The following is a 13,547-nucleotide window of genomic DNA, read 5'->3' as shown; positions in this document are numbered from 1 at the left end:
CAACATATCTCGTCAAGGACAAATCCAGGATTTGTCCTCTACGTCGAGAACAATCTTTGTATTCACAATGCAAGTATATCACAATACACAGTGCACATGTCAGGTAAAATGTCTAACTGAAACCAAAAATCTGAGGGACAAAAGAAAATCCTTCTCACCTGAAGTGTTTCATAGGAGACTTCTGCCTCCTCTTTTTCTGGCCCCCTCTTGTTTGTTATCTTAGCACTCTGACAAAAAGTAGATTGTGGCATTCCCTTACTTATGTAAAAATAGCTTTCTTTTAATGAGAAAAGAACAGAACATGAAGGAAACTAATAGTAGAGGCCACGACGATCTAGAAATTGAGCTGGGTAGAAATCAAGATGGGGTTTCCCTGGTGGCGCAGTGGTTGAGAGTCCGCCTGCCGATGCAGGGGACACGGGTTCGTGCCCCGGTTCGGGAAGATCCCACATGCCGCGGAGTGGTTGGGCCCGTGAGCCATGGCCGCTGAGCCTGCGCGTCCAGAACCTGTGCTCCACAACGGGAGAGGCCACAACAGTGAGAGGCCCGCGTACCAGTAACAAAAAAAAAAAAAAAAAGAAAGAAATCAAGATGAAACTCTGACCCTGTAGAGGAAGAAAAATAATTTCCCCTCTACCTTTCTAGGTTCTTGGCTGAGACACTCCCTGTATTAAAAGAGAGATTAATAGAACACCAAATTTAATTTAATTTTATACATACAAAGATATGAGACCCAAAGAAGTGACCAAAGCTATCAGCTTTTATATCTTTTAAATAAAGAAATAATACATTTGTAAAGAATTGACAAGGTTGGGCTTGGGGTAGTCAACTAGTAAAGAAGTAACAAGGTTTGTTCATACAGCCTTCTAAGCCCTGAATTCCTTGTCCCTAGTGATAAGGATATATTTCTACCTCCTGGTATGGGGAGGGTACCTTTCACATGGGAGATTTATTTCCTGCCTTCAAGAGGACAAAGGAGGGTCAGAGTGTCCTCTTTGCACTGGCTGTTTCTTAAGTAACTTTAAAATAATGAATACGGCACATTTTGGGGTGGCCTGCTCTCAGTTCCATCAACCTTTTAAAATCAAAGCAAATTCATCATAAAGGTGTAGATCTAGTATATATAGCAGGTGGCCGATGTTCCTCCTCCCCTAGGACCAAATGTACCACATTTCCTGTCCCAATAAACTTTTCTGTTACCTTGAAATTTTCAAAACAAAAAACAAAAAAAAAGAAAAAGAAAAGAAAAAAGCACCTCTCTTTGGCAAGCACCAATGGCAAAAGGTTTTGGAGGAAAATAAAATTTTGTAAGTGTGTTGGGTGGCTCTAGATGACCAAGGCTCTCCTTACCATCTGCTTTATTCTTACAGTATTGTCTCAACCGTTCCTCTAAGGTCTCTGAACACAGCGGGACACAGTGAAAATACCTGAAGAAGCAGTGGTAGGAAGGTGGTGTGAGTGGGGGAGTGGACTCAGAGATTTCTCCTTCATGGAGTTTATGGGTAGAAGGGGTCAGAGGATGACAGCACACATGAGGTGATTTGCTGGAAGCCTCTAAAACTCTTTGCTCTATGTGGTGATGATGCTGTGACCCAGGAAGGCCTACAGTAGGGGCAGGTGGAGCTATCAAGTGAGAAAGACAACCCAGACCCAAAGGAAAAATGGTTTGCCACCTGTCCAATATGAATGAAATGGGCATCACATGTACAATGGAGTATTACTCAGCCATAAAAAAGAACGAAATAATGCCATTTGCAGCCACATGGATAGACCTAGAGATTGTCATACTGAGTGAAGTAAGTCAGACAGAGAGAGACAAATATCATGTGACATCGCTTATATATGAAATCTAAAAAAAGGGTACAAATGAACTTATTTGCAAAACAGAAATAGAGTCACAGGTGTAGAAAACCAACTTATGGTTACCAAGGGGGAAAGCAGGGGGAGGGTTAAATTGGGAGATTGGGATTGGCATATGCACACTACTATATATAAAGTAGATAAGTAATAAAGACCTACTGTATAACACAGGGAACTCTACTCAATACTCTGCAGTGACCTATGAGGGAAAAGAACCTAAAAAAGAGTGGATACATGTATATGCATAACTGATTCACGTTGTTGTACACCTGAAACTAACACAACAATGTAAATCAACTATAATCCAATGAAAATTAATTTAAAAAAAAGAAATGGGATATCTATGATATTTTGTGGCTTGGGGTTTTTATGAACCTGAAAATGAGAGAATTGCTGTCTCATTAACAGTCATTTAAAATACCCACGTTCAGTGGGCCCACTGGAGCTAAATGAATAAGCTCTCATGAAGAGCATGGAGAGATATGGGGATTAGAATAAACCCATCGATGTGCCAACAGGTGGAAAATACAGCTCTCTTATCTTTCCTCCCTCTCCTTTTATGTGCTTGTGAGATAATAACACCTGTACTCATTCAAACTGAACTATTGACAATGACTTGGTGCAGTCACTCTACCTCATTTTCCTAATTCTAGTGAGATTCGTAATGTTCTCTCCTTGCCACTCAACCCTTCTGTACCTGTCAAATAAGTCCTCTCACAATGCATATTAATCGGAGACATGTGGCTGAAAGAAAGAGCTGAAAAGTCCATCTTCGAGATGTGATAAATATAAAGCATTTCTAATGAACGGGTATTGTGTCAAACATCTGCAGGATCACCAAAACCCGGGGATATTTAATTAAAAGCACACACACAAAAGATAATGAGAGGGGAAGGAGACTCTGCCTGTATGTGGGTTTCTAGTTTCTAAAAGTCAGTCATCTTTTGCTGTATTGCTGCTAATTAAATATTGCACCCAAAGTCATGCATGAACTTGAAAGGTGCAGTGAAACACACTCTTTAATTGGTATATGACTTCTTTGTGCATGTGTGTGTGTGTGAGACAAATAGTTTAGGCATCAAGAAAGTCATAAATACAATATTAGAGGTAGTTCACTTCTTTGGAAATTGATGTTTTATTTGGCAGAAAAACTTGTCTTAGGGATAAGAAGTAAGAACATACAGAAAATAAAAAAACTTTCCTGAAAGTTGTGCTGTGAGGCTAAACTGGGAAGCTTAAAACATCATTCCTGAACAAAGGGAGCTGCATAGCCAGAAGCCTGCCAGAAGTCGAGAACTCATTTAAGGGGAATTCTTAAAGGCTACTTCTGCCAAGGAAAGTTGGGTTGAAAGATGACAAGTTTTCCTTCACCCTTTAGAGGCTACAATTTACCCTTTGAGAACTATTTTCCTTCCTTATCTTTGCTTCAGATTTACTCACTCTAGTTGTTCGAAAAGCACAAAGATATGGCAAATGGAGAGAAGGGGGCTGCACCTTGAGAAATTATAGTATCCTTGAGTTCCATGGAGACTGTCAAGGCTTTCATCCCCTCCCTGTTAGCGCTAGCTAAAACCCCCTTTTGCCCTTTTCAAAGGTCAGGGGCAGTAGATATTTTTGTAAGGGGCACACTTGGACTAAAGAAATGAGCAAGTGTGCTGACAACAAGAAGCTTCTGAAAAAGAAAGAAAGGAAAGGTCACTGGTCTGGAATCCTTCTTTGGGGTGGAGGTTCAAAGCAAAGGGACAGGACCCAGAAGGAGGTTGGGGTAACCAAAGAGTTGGATTTGGCATTGGTCTCTTCACCGATATGAGCATGGAGGATAAAGGCCATCGCCAAGGAGAGGGATATGATGAAAGAAATGCAGAAGGCAGGGCAAATAGTCTCTTCTCCCTCGCTTTCCAGGGGCAGCTCACTTTTTGTTTCTTAAGAAGTCTGAATGCTCCATACAAGTATGATATTAAATGTGTGCATTGGAAAAAAAGTGATAACACCCCAAGTTCATTCAAGAAACATGAAAATATTGAAATAGTGCAGAAAAAGTCCCGATGGAGTCTGCAACATTAACTTCTACCAAGATGCTCTTTCAATCCCAAAACACTTAAATCACAGCCCTTGTTTCTGTCCTGGTTACTTTGGGTGAAATAAAGATGCAATGCTACCAGGTAAACAATGTCTTGGTTTTCATCATCAGATGATTCATGCCTCCCATGTGTAGTGTGAAGTAAATTAAAAGAGGGCATACACTTCTGTATTTTCATTTTTTAAAAAATATATTTATTTATTTAATTGTTGGCTGTGTTGGGTCTTCATTGTTGCACGTGGGCTTTCTCTACTTGCGGTGAGCGGGGGCTACTGTTTGTTGCGGTGCTCAGGCTTCTCATTGCAGTGGCTTCTCTTGTGGAGCATGGGCTCTTGGCATGCGGGCTTCAGTAGTTGTGGCTTGCAGGCTCTAGAGCGCAGGCTCAGTAGTTGTGGCGCATGGGCTTAGTTGCTCCGCGGCATGTGGGATCTTCCCGGACCAGGGCTCGAACCCGTGTCCCCTGCACTGGCAGGTGGATTCTTAACCACTGCACCACCAGGGAAGTCCTTTATGCATTTTCAAATTAAATAAAATCACACAGGTATCTCATACTTTGGAAAAATGTATAAAACAAGTAGCTTTAAAAGAAAAGACAACATTTAAAAAGATAACATAAAATTATATTGACTGTATCTATTGTCTTCTTACTTGATGTAATTTAGAACAAGATATAAAGAAATAAGTTTACTTTAGAATATGGGCATCTCAATGTTGAACTGTTTCTAATCACAGTTTTACTGTTTCCTTTTTTAATTTAACTTGGCAATCAGTTCTAATTTGCCTAGAGCCTTGTCTGTGCATTTCAAGTTTGGCCACTTCTTTTGTCTACTATTCAACATGTATTATTTTTCTTTCTTGATCAGCTTCACGTTTTTTTTAAAAGAATTTTTTCCAAATTTTTAATTGAAATATAGTTGATTTAAAATATTATTTCAGTTGTACAACATAGTGATTCAATATTTTTATGGATTGTTCCCCATTTAAAGTTATAAAACATTGGTTATATTCCCTGTGCATTATATACATATATATTACATCTGTGTATCTTATTTATTTTATACCTAGTGGTTTGTATCTCTTAATTCTTTTCCTTATTTTGCCCCTCCCCCAACTCTCTACCCTCTGGTAACCACTAGTTTGTTCTCTGTATGAGTCTTTCTGTTTTGTTATATTCATTCATTTGTTTTACTAAACCTTTAGCATTTGTGTTTTTACTCAGTTGAAGAAATAGAGGGGAAATAAAGTAACTGTTGAGGAAAACTGTGATTAGAAGAAAGACTATTAGGAGATTTTGATTTAGGTTGTTTTACTCTTTTTTTTTTCCCCCAAAGTACTTTTAAACTTCTCTTTTCCCAGAAGATCTTTGTTCTGCATTTGTATATAATTTATCTTTGTACTAAAAGCTCCATTTACCTCCAAGAATTTATAGTCTGGAACCAATTTCCTAGTCTACAACAGAATTTCTTCTATTTGAAGAAAAAGAAGATCTCTAGGTCTCTTAAAAAGTAAATTGTCTATGTTTTGTTTACATATGGCAATTTATCAAAATAGAAATACATGATCGTTTCTTCAAAGAGTCTAACAGTAAGTCCTAAAGGTGATAAATAGAATGTAGTGAAATTAAAATGGTAATGGAGAAATCTGGATGTCTTAATTATTGATAAAACCAAGAGAGTTTGGATGAGGAATAGCTATCGGTTCATAATTATTTGATGCCAATTTATATGAACTTTTGTTAATTTTAAGGATCAGTTTGTTCATTTGCAGAAAAACTGGCAAAGATATAGTTAGATTTCACATGTAGAGTCTAAACATATATCTTTAAATTAATGTTTTTCTTTCATATAGAACGGATTTATTACTGCTTCTGTTTCATGGTTATAGTGACTTAATTTTTGTATCAGATAAATAAGTGATTCACAAAAAGCTCTCATCTCTGTCTCTCTCCCTTTTATTGAAGTTTCACTTGATGGGATTTTATTCTTATAAATTACCTTCTCTTTTCCAGGAAACAAAATTGTGTCCTAACTTTGCTTAAAAAATTCAACACACACACAAAAACAACCACCACCACAAAATAACACTGAACAAAACCAAAATCTATTCTTTATTTTCTGCTTTCATAAGCTCTGAAGCCTTAGTTTATGGAAGATAGTTTATGGAAGATATAAGGGATGCATTATTGAGATTTAGAATCCTTGAAGAAAGTTTATACTTATAACACTCTTAATCCAATCCTTAGGTACATTTTCTTCTATCTATTTCTCCTTTTTCACCAGAAAATTTGTTAATCAGACGCTTATCCACTGTTGAATATTGGCAAGCATTTGGTTGACACTGATAAAGTCTATAGTTGGAAGTTTGTAATTTCTTGGTTTGCATTTTAAGTGTTTCCCATGAACATTTACTTATATTTGCTATAAATCCTTCCTTATTAACTACATCATGTTAGCCATACAGGGGAAATCAATTTCCATCACTCCAAGCACTGAATCTAGATCCCTGAATGACCATTTTGCTCCTTTGGCACTGATGAAGTTCACTTGTTTCCATGTCATTTAAGCATCAAGATGATAAAGTCTATTTATAAAGCATTGAATCTAAGAATGACTATTATGGAAATGCACAGAATCATTATTTTATCCCAGACCAAGAAGCATTACAGATCAACGCTATGAAGCATTGTTGAATTTATTGTTTTGGTCCTAATGACACACACATTATATTGTCAGTTTCAAGTTACTGGGCAACTTGTTCCAAAATGCTGCCATTCATCATATTGACTGTGACGTTCATCAAATTGACTATCCTGAACAAAAAGCCCTGCTTCATTTGAGTTATATTGCTTTTGTGCCTATGGGGAACATTTATACAATTAGCAAAAGCAGATCGAATGCTAATAAAGAAAACAAATGAAGATTTATTCATAATCCTCAAAAGAATTGTGATAATTTAATTAAGGTATATGGTACTTTTGAAAGGGAAGTGATAAAACGGAAAAAAATTCTTTGTGAGAAGGTGAAAGGAGGGACAAAGGAACTTGTTAAAGAATTCTTCAGCTTGTGTCATATTCATTGATTTTTAATCTCAAAGAACAACAGACAGGAGTCCACTGAGGATAGAAGTTAGCACTTGATGAGGAGAAAAAAAGGGGGGGAATCAATCAAAATCTGAAGCTTGCTGAATATTTGAAAGCTATAGAGACAGGCAGGAGGGAGAAAAACAGTCTGCGGTGGTCAAAGGGAATAAAAGAAATACTTAATAGGATGAAGCTAAGGAGCAAAAGGAAATTCAAACTGATAATCGAGTAGTGTTTTCTGGCAGCCACAGATTATCCATTCCTAAACAAGGCTAGGCTTCCCGTGGAGATGTTTTCCTTTAAAGTTTTAGTCTCAGCCATTAAGAGGGAAACAAATCTTTCTCAACAATGAGATGAATGAAACATCAATGTTTGCAAAGACTGTTGGCTCAGCTAAAAGTAGCGAGGTCTTTCACGGATAAGAATACTAGTGGAGTAATAGCGTTCCAACTTAGACTAGACTTTGAGGCTCATCCACCGAATTAGTAACTCAGGTGCAAACCGTATTTCACAGTCATTTGGGAAGTCATAGCCACTCTTTTTTTTTTTTTAATTTATTTATTTATTTTTGGCTGTGTTGGGTCTTCATTTCTGTGCAAGGGCTTTCTCTACTTGCGGCAAGCGGGGGCCACTCTTCATCGCGGTGCGCGGACTTCTCACTATCGTGGCCTCTCGTTGTGGAGCACACGCTCCAGACGCGCAGGCTCAGTAGCTGTGGCTCACGGGCCCAGTTGCTCCGCGGCATGTGGGATCTTCCCAGACCAGGGCTCGAACCCGTGTCCCCTGCATTGGCAGGCGGATTCTCAACCACTGCGCCACCAGGGAAGCCCGGGAAGTCATAGCCACTCTTTAAAGTCATGGAAGTACTAATTCAGCCCTTCAAATTAATTGAGAAGGAATTATGCCTAACATGGCACTACAGGAAGCTATGTGTCATGAACTCATTCCACTTCTAGGTGGATGTTAAATAGGGTCTGGTTGGGAACCACAGTATCGATAAATGCAATAGGAGGGCTTATCTAGGGCTAACACGTGTAGGGCTGAGTACAAGGGGAAATCAATGAAGGTTGGATTCTTCAGGGAATCTTTTTGGAGTTGGACTAGGAACAGTTGACAAATTTGAATTTGTGAAAGAGGTAGGAAAGTATATGGGAAGGGGACTGTATGGGAATCCCCAAGGCAACAATAAACATTCTGTTATATCACAACACTGTGAACTTTATGAAGTTTATGTGTTGAACTTCTTAAAACATATAGCTTGCTTATAGGAAGAGAATTTTATACAAAAGAACCTAGACTGTTATGTTTCTCATTAAAAATGAAAAACAAACAGACAAAGCAATGGCATGTTCATGGAGGTGTCTATATACAAAAGGAGCAGTATATGTAATAGAATAAGTTGCAATACAAATTTTAAGACACAGATGCTAAACACAGTTCTGCTATTAACTAACGTCAACATTTTGGGAAGAAATTTCACCTGTCTGGACCTCAGTCTGGCCTTCTGTAATAAAGAAGGAGTTGAATAAAATAAGCAAACACATAAATAAGTAAAATTTCCCAACTGCTTCAATGCTCCTTTCCTGCTCTCACTTCTAAAATTCTCTTTGAATTGACTAGAAAAAAAGTGTAGAGCTATACACTTTTTCTAATAATAATGTTATAATAATTTGGAATGTGGGAAAGCTCATTATAGGTTTAGGTTGATTTGGGAACACATAAAAGATATCTAATTCAAAGAAAGAGTGAAAGGAGCTATGATGGAACCAAGAAATTGACATCCTTCTTTGTTTACTTCTTCCGCTTGTTAGGTGACTACTTCCCTCTAGTGGCTTGGCAGGTTGGATCCCAACCTCAAATCTCATAAAAAGATAGCAAGCTAACATCAGACAGATGCAAGAACATATAGGTATACATTATCTGGTTACAAGAAAGAAAACGGAGAAGTTCTGGTGTCAGGTTTGGACAGAGAAGGATCATACAATTGGTTTGACCCTTAAGGTAGGCAGCGTTCCCTTTGCTGGCAACATCATCATTTTAGTAGGACATAGGTAACTACTTCAGAGACTACCAGCTAGTTTCCTTTCATACACACCCAGAGGGATGCACAAGGATAAGGTGGAGCTGGAAAATCCTATCTGACAAAGGAGATTTAAAAATGGATACAATGAAGGGGACAGAATAAGTCAAAGCCAATAATTCCCTGCTTTTCAACATAGGCACTTTCTACAGTGCTTATCATTGTTAATCTAAGTTCTCTTTTTTTTTTTATTAGTTTCTGCTTTATAACAAAGTGAATCAGTCATACATATACATCTGTTCCCACATCCCTTCCCTCATGCATCTCCCTCCCTCCCACCCTCCCCATCCCACCCCTCCAGGCGGTCACAAAGCACCGAGTTGATCTCCCTGTGCTCTGCGGCTGCTTCCCACTATCTATCTACCTTATGTTTGGTAGTGTATTTATGTCCATGCCTCTCTTTCGCTTTGTCACAGCTTACCCTTCCCCCTCCCCATATCCTCAAGTCCATTCTCAAGTAGGTCTGTGTCTTTATTCCCGTTTTACCCCTAGGTTCTTCATGACATTTTTTTTTAATTCCATATATATGTGTTAGCATACGGTATTTGTCTTTCTCTTTCTGACTTACTTCACTCTGTATGACAGACTCTAGGTCTATCCACCTCATTACAAATAGCTCAGTTTCGTTTCTTTTTATGGCTGAGTAATATTCCATTGTATATAAGTGCCACATCTTCTTTATCCATTCATCCGATGATGGACACTTAGGTTGTTTCCAGCTCCGGGCTATTGTGAATAAAGCTGCAATGAACATTTTGGTACATGTCTCTTTTTGAATTATGGTTTTCTCAGGGTATATGCCTAGTAGTGGGATTGCTGGGTCATATGGTAGTTCTATTTTTAGTTTTTTAAGGAACCTCCATACTGTTCTCCATAGTGGCTGTACCAAGACACAGGCTTACAGTTACCTATGGCATCTTATTACTTTTTTGTTTGGAAATATGACAGATCATTGTATTGCTCAGTGTCTGTGTTTATGAGTGTTAAGACACAAGGTGGGCTTAGAGATGGCATGGAATGAAATTCCTTATATTTTAGGTGATTTGCGGCTTCACTTTGAAACATAAATTAAACATAAGCTGTTTAAACATAAATTAAAGATGAACATAGAATAGACAGGACATAACACAAACCCATGTCAAGGAAGGCTTAAGATATAAAGCCCTAGGTATTAGCATGTTTGGTTTGTTTTACATAAGGCTTCTGAATGTCAAGATTCATTGCTGTGGACTGTGGCACTGATGAACGATTATACAGATGGTGGTATCTTATAAAGTTATTTAAATAATAAAATGAAGTCTGCACAGAGTTCATGTCAAAACAGGAAATCTGATGAGTAAATATGAGTGACTAGTTGGATGAAACCATCAGTCTGAATATATCTTAAAACCCACTGAGATAGCAGATTCAGTTTAGAACTTGTATTCCAAACACTGAGATAGAAGATTCAGTCTAGAACTGGTATTCCAAATATTTCACTAGTTTGTCTTAACAAGGAAGTTAATAACAGGTAGTGGAAAAAGCACTGGAATATGTATGAGGAGTTCTGAGCCTTCTGAACTTGATTCTACCATTTATGAGCTATGTGGTCTTGGGCAAGATACATGTCATACACAAAGAACTCTCCTACAAAAAAAAGATGAAGATTATAATGCCTACACTTCCTTAATCACACAGAGTTGTGAGAATTGATTGAAGTTATATTTGTGACATAATAATAATTAAATAACTTAAATAATAATTAAAATAACTCAGTAATCGAATCCCAAGTTCTTAGCATTATCTTAGGTACTATAATTGAATCTGACAAATGACCTTAGGTCATTTGACTCTTAGAGTCAGTTGTACCTTTTCCATCTTAAAGATGAGAAAACCACTGCTTAGAATGATAAAGGGGCTTATCTAAACTCATGTGATAAGTAAGATAAGTTTTAAATCTCTTCTTCCCAGTGCTAAAGCCTGAACTGTTCCCATTGTACCTCAGTAATCTTGGAAAACAGTAGAATGTCTAGCAAGTGTCTCTAAGTATAAAGCACTTCAAGATTCCCTCTGGGTACTTCTATTTTCATTTTGCAAGCAAGGTTAGAAAGCCTACCAAAAAAGTCTACTCTTTTCTCAAGACCCATTTCAAATGCCACTTAGTATAGGAAGCTTTCAATTAAACTCCCAGTCAGTACTACTTACTTCTTCCTTGTACTAATATGACGTCTGTCATTTTTAATATAGTCTTCATATTCTCCTAAGACTATCTTTACCTTAAGACCAGTGCTGTTCAATACAGTAACCATTAGTGCCATGTGACTATTAAAATTAAAATTAATTAAAATTATAATAAAATTTAAAATGTGGTTCCTTAGTCAACTAGTCACATGCCATGAGTTAAAGAGCTGCATATGGCTATTGGCTGCTGTATTAGATAATGCAGAAATGCTCCAGATAATGATGCTGTAGACCAAGGGTTGAAAAATACTGAGTATGGGCAAAATCTGGCCACTGCCTATTTTTGTATATTAAGTTTTATTGGAAGACAACAATGCCCATTCATTTCATATTGTCTTTGGCTTCTTTTGTGCTACTGTGGCTGAGTTGGGTAGTTCCAACAGAGACCAAATGGCTCACTAAGTCTAAAATAGTTACTATTTGGTCCTTTGTGGAAAAAGTTTGCCAACTCCTCATTTAGACCATAAACTGCTTGCTTGAGGCTTAAATCCTCAAATACTTCCTTTTTTGTGGGAGCGAGGGTCCTACTATGTTAGATTTTCTGGTAAGAACCAATATGTCTGCTGAGTTGAGTTGACACCAAGTTAAGAAATTAACCTGTAGTTCTGCATCTAGAAAGTGATGGCGTCAAATTCAAAACAGTTTATCTGCTACATAACTGTGTGCTCATTTCACGTCATTCTGTTGCCTTTTGATCTGCTGGAGTTATTAATGCACCAGTAGAAAGCAGATGATGACCGCGAGTCAGGGCCATCAGCAAGATTCCCTCTGGATAAGCTTTATTCCCACACGTGACTTCCACCTATGAGGTCCTCACATAAAACCAATCAGGATGGATTATAAAAGGGAAACTCAGATTCATTTGGGCCCCTATTCCTTCTCTCATCTCATGCCTCTCTATTACCTTCTTTGCTCCCTCTGCTCCAGCTACAGTGATGGCCCTTTCTCATGAACTTGGGAGGCATGCTTTCACCCCAGCACTTTGCACTTGCTGCATTTTCTGCCTCAGAAATATGGTGTTGGACTCAGATTGTGCACCAAGCATGCATAACTGATCATGGAAGACACACTGCCCACAATTCCCTCCCCACAAATATCCAATAGCTCCCTCTTTGGCTTCCTTCAAAATTGCTCACTGTCATTTTCTCATGAGGAAGCCCTTGGCACTGCCAATCCCCTTTGTTTGTTCTATTTTCCTTAACATTTAGATTCTAACATAGAATGTTTACCTTATTTATTTTATTTAGTGAATATTCTGTCTTCTCTCACTAGAAGATAAACTCCATGAGAGCAGATCTTTTCATTGTTCATTGGCATTCTCCAATTCTAAATAAAGGATTTAGATCAAAATTCTCCAATCTCGTCCTCTGAATTTCTGTACTGACTGGCAGTCTGGACGAAAGGCAGTTGTATCTTAAGGGGTCAAGAGTAAAGTAGACAAACTAATAAGATACAATGAAAATAATAATGACCAAGCACTTTTGCTTGTAAGTTATCCTTTCTGCTCTAATCATAATATCTATCTATCTATCTACCTATCTATCTATTTATCTATCTATCTATGTAGATCAGGGAATAACAGTTGCAGCTGAATATGAAGAATAATTGTGTTGTGTGAGTGTGTGTGAGTTTGTTTGTGAGTGTATATGTAAGAGAGAGAAAGGGAAACAGCTTGAGAATGGTGGCATTCATTGGAAAGGGTGTGAGAGGTCGGACTTGGTCAAATGCTAATAAAATGTATAATATATTTACTGGGCACACTTACATAGGTGGTTGCAAACACAATGTGAGCAACTGAATTGTCCAATGAGTTACCAAAGGGTGTTCTCACTATGGGTGCTGTATTAATTTGAGAAGTTTCTTGAAAACTGAAAGAGATTCTGTTCATTCCTTCCCATAAAAGTTTTTTTTTTCCTCACCAGAAAAACTTAGAGATTGTCCACAAATCAAATAGAAAGGCAGTAAGAAGTAGAATGAGGGATTTTGCTATCCCTCTGGATTCTCCTTACATTTTTACTCTATAAATATAGGAAAAGATCAGTTCTATTCCTTTGAATCATTCTTCTTAACTGAAGACAACAATATCTCACCACTATCTCAAAAATTAACTTTGCATAATCTGGACAGATAAAATGTGGTTCAGTGCTAAGGAACATGAAAAGAGTTTAGTGCAGTGCCCTTGCTGTACAATTAAGTATTGATGCCAATCTTTTTTTTTTGTTTTTTGG

This window comes from Mesoplodon mirus, assembly GCF_964341445.2.
Source record: "Mesoplodon mirus genome assembly, chromosome: 20".
NCBI classification, from domain to species: domain Eukaryota; kingdom Metazoa; phylum Chordata; class Mammalia; order Artiodactyla; family Ziphiidae; genus Mesoplodon; species Mesoplodon mirus.
Note: the sequence above shows the minus strand (reverse complement) of the source record.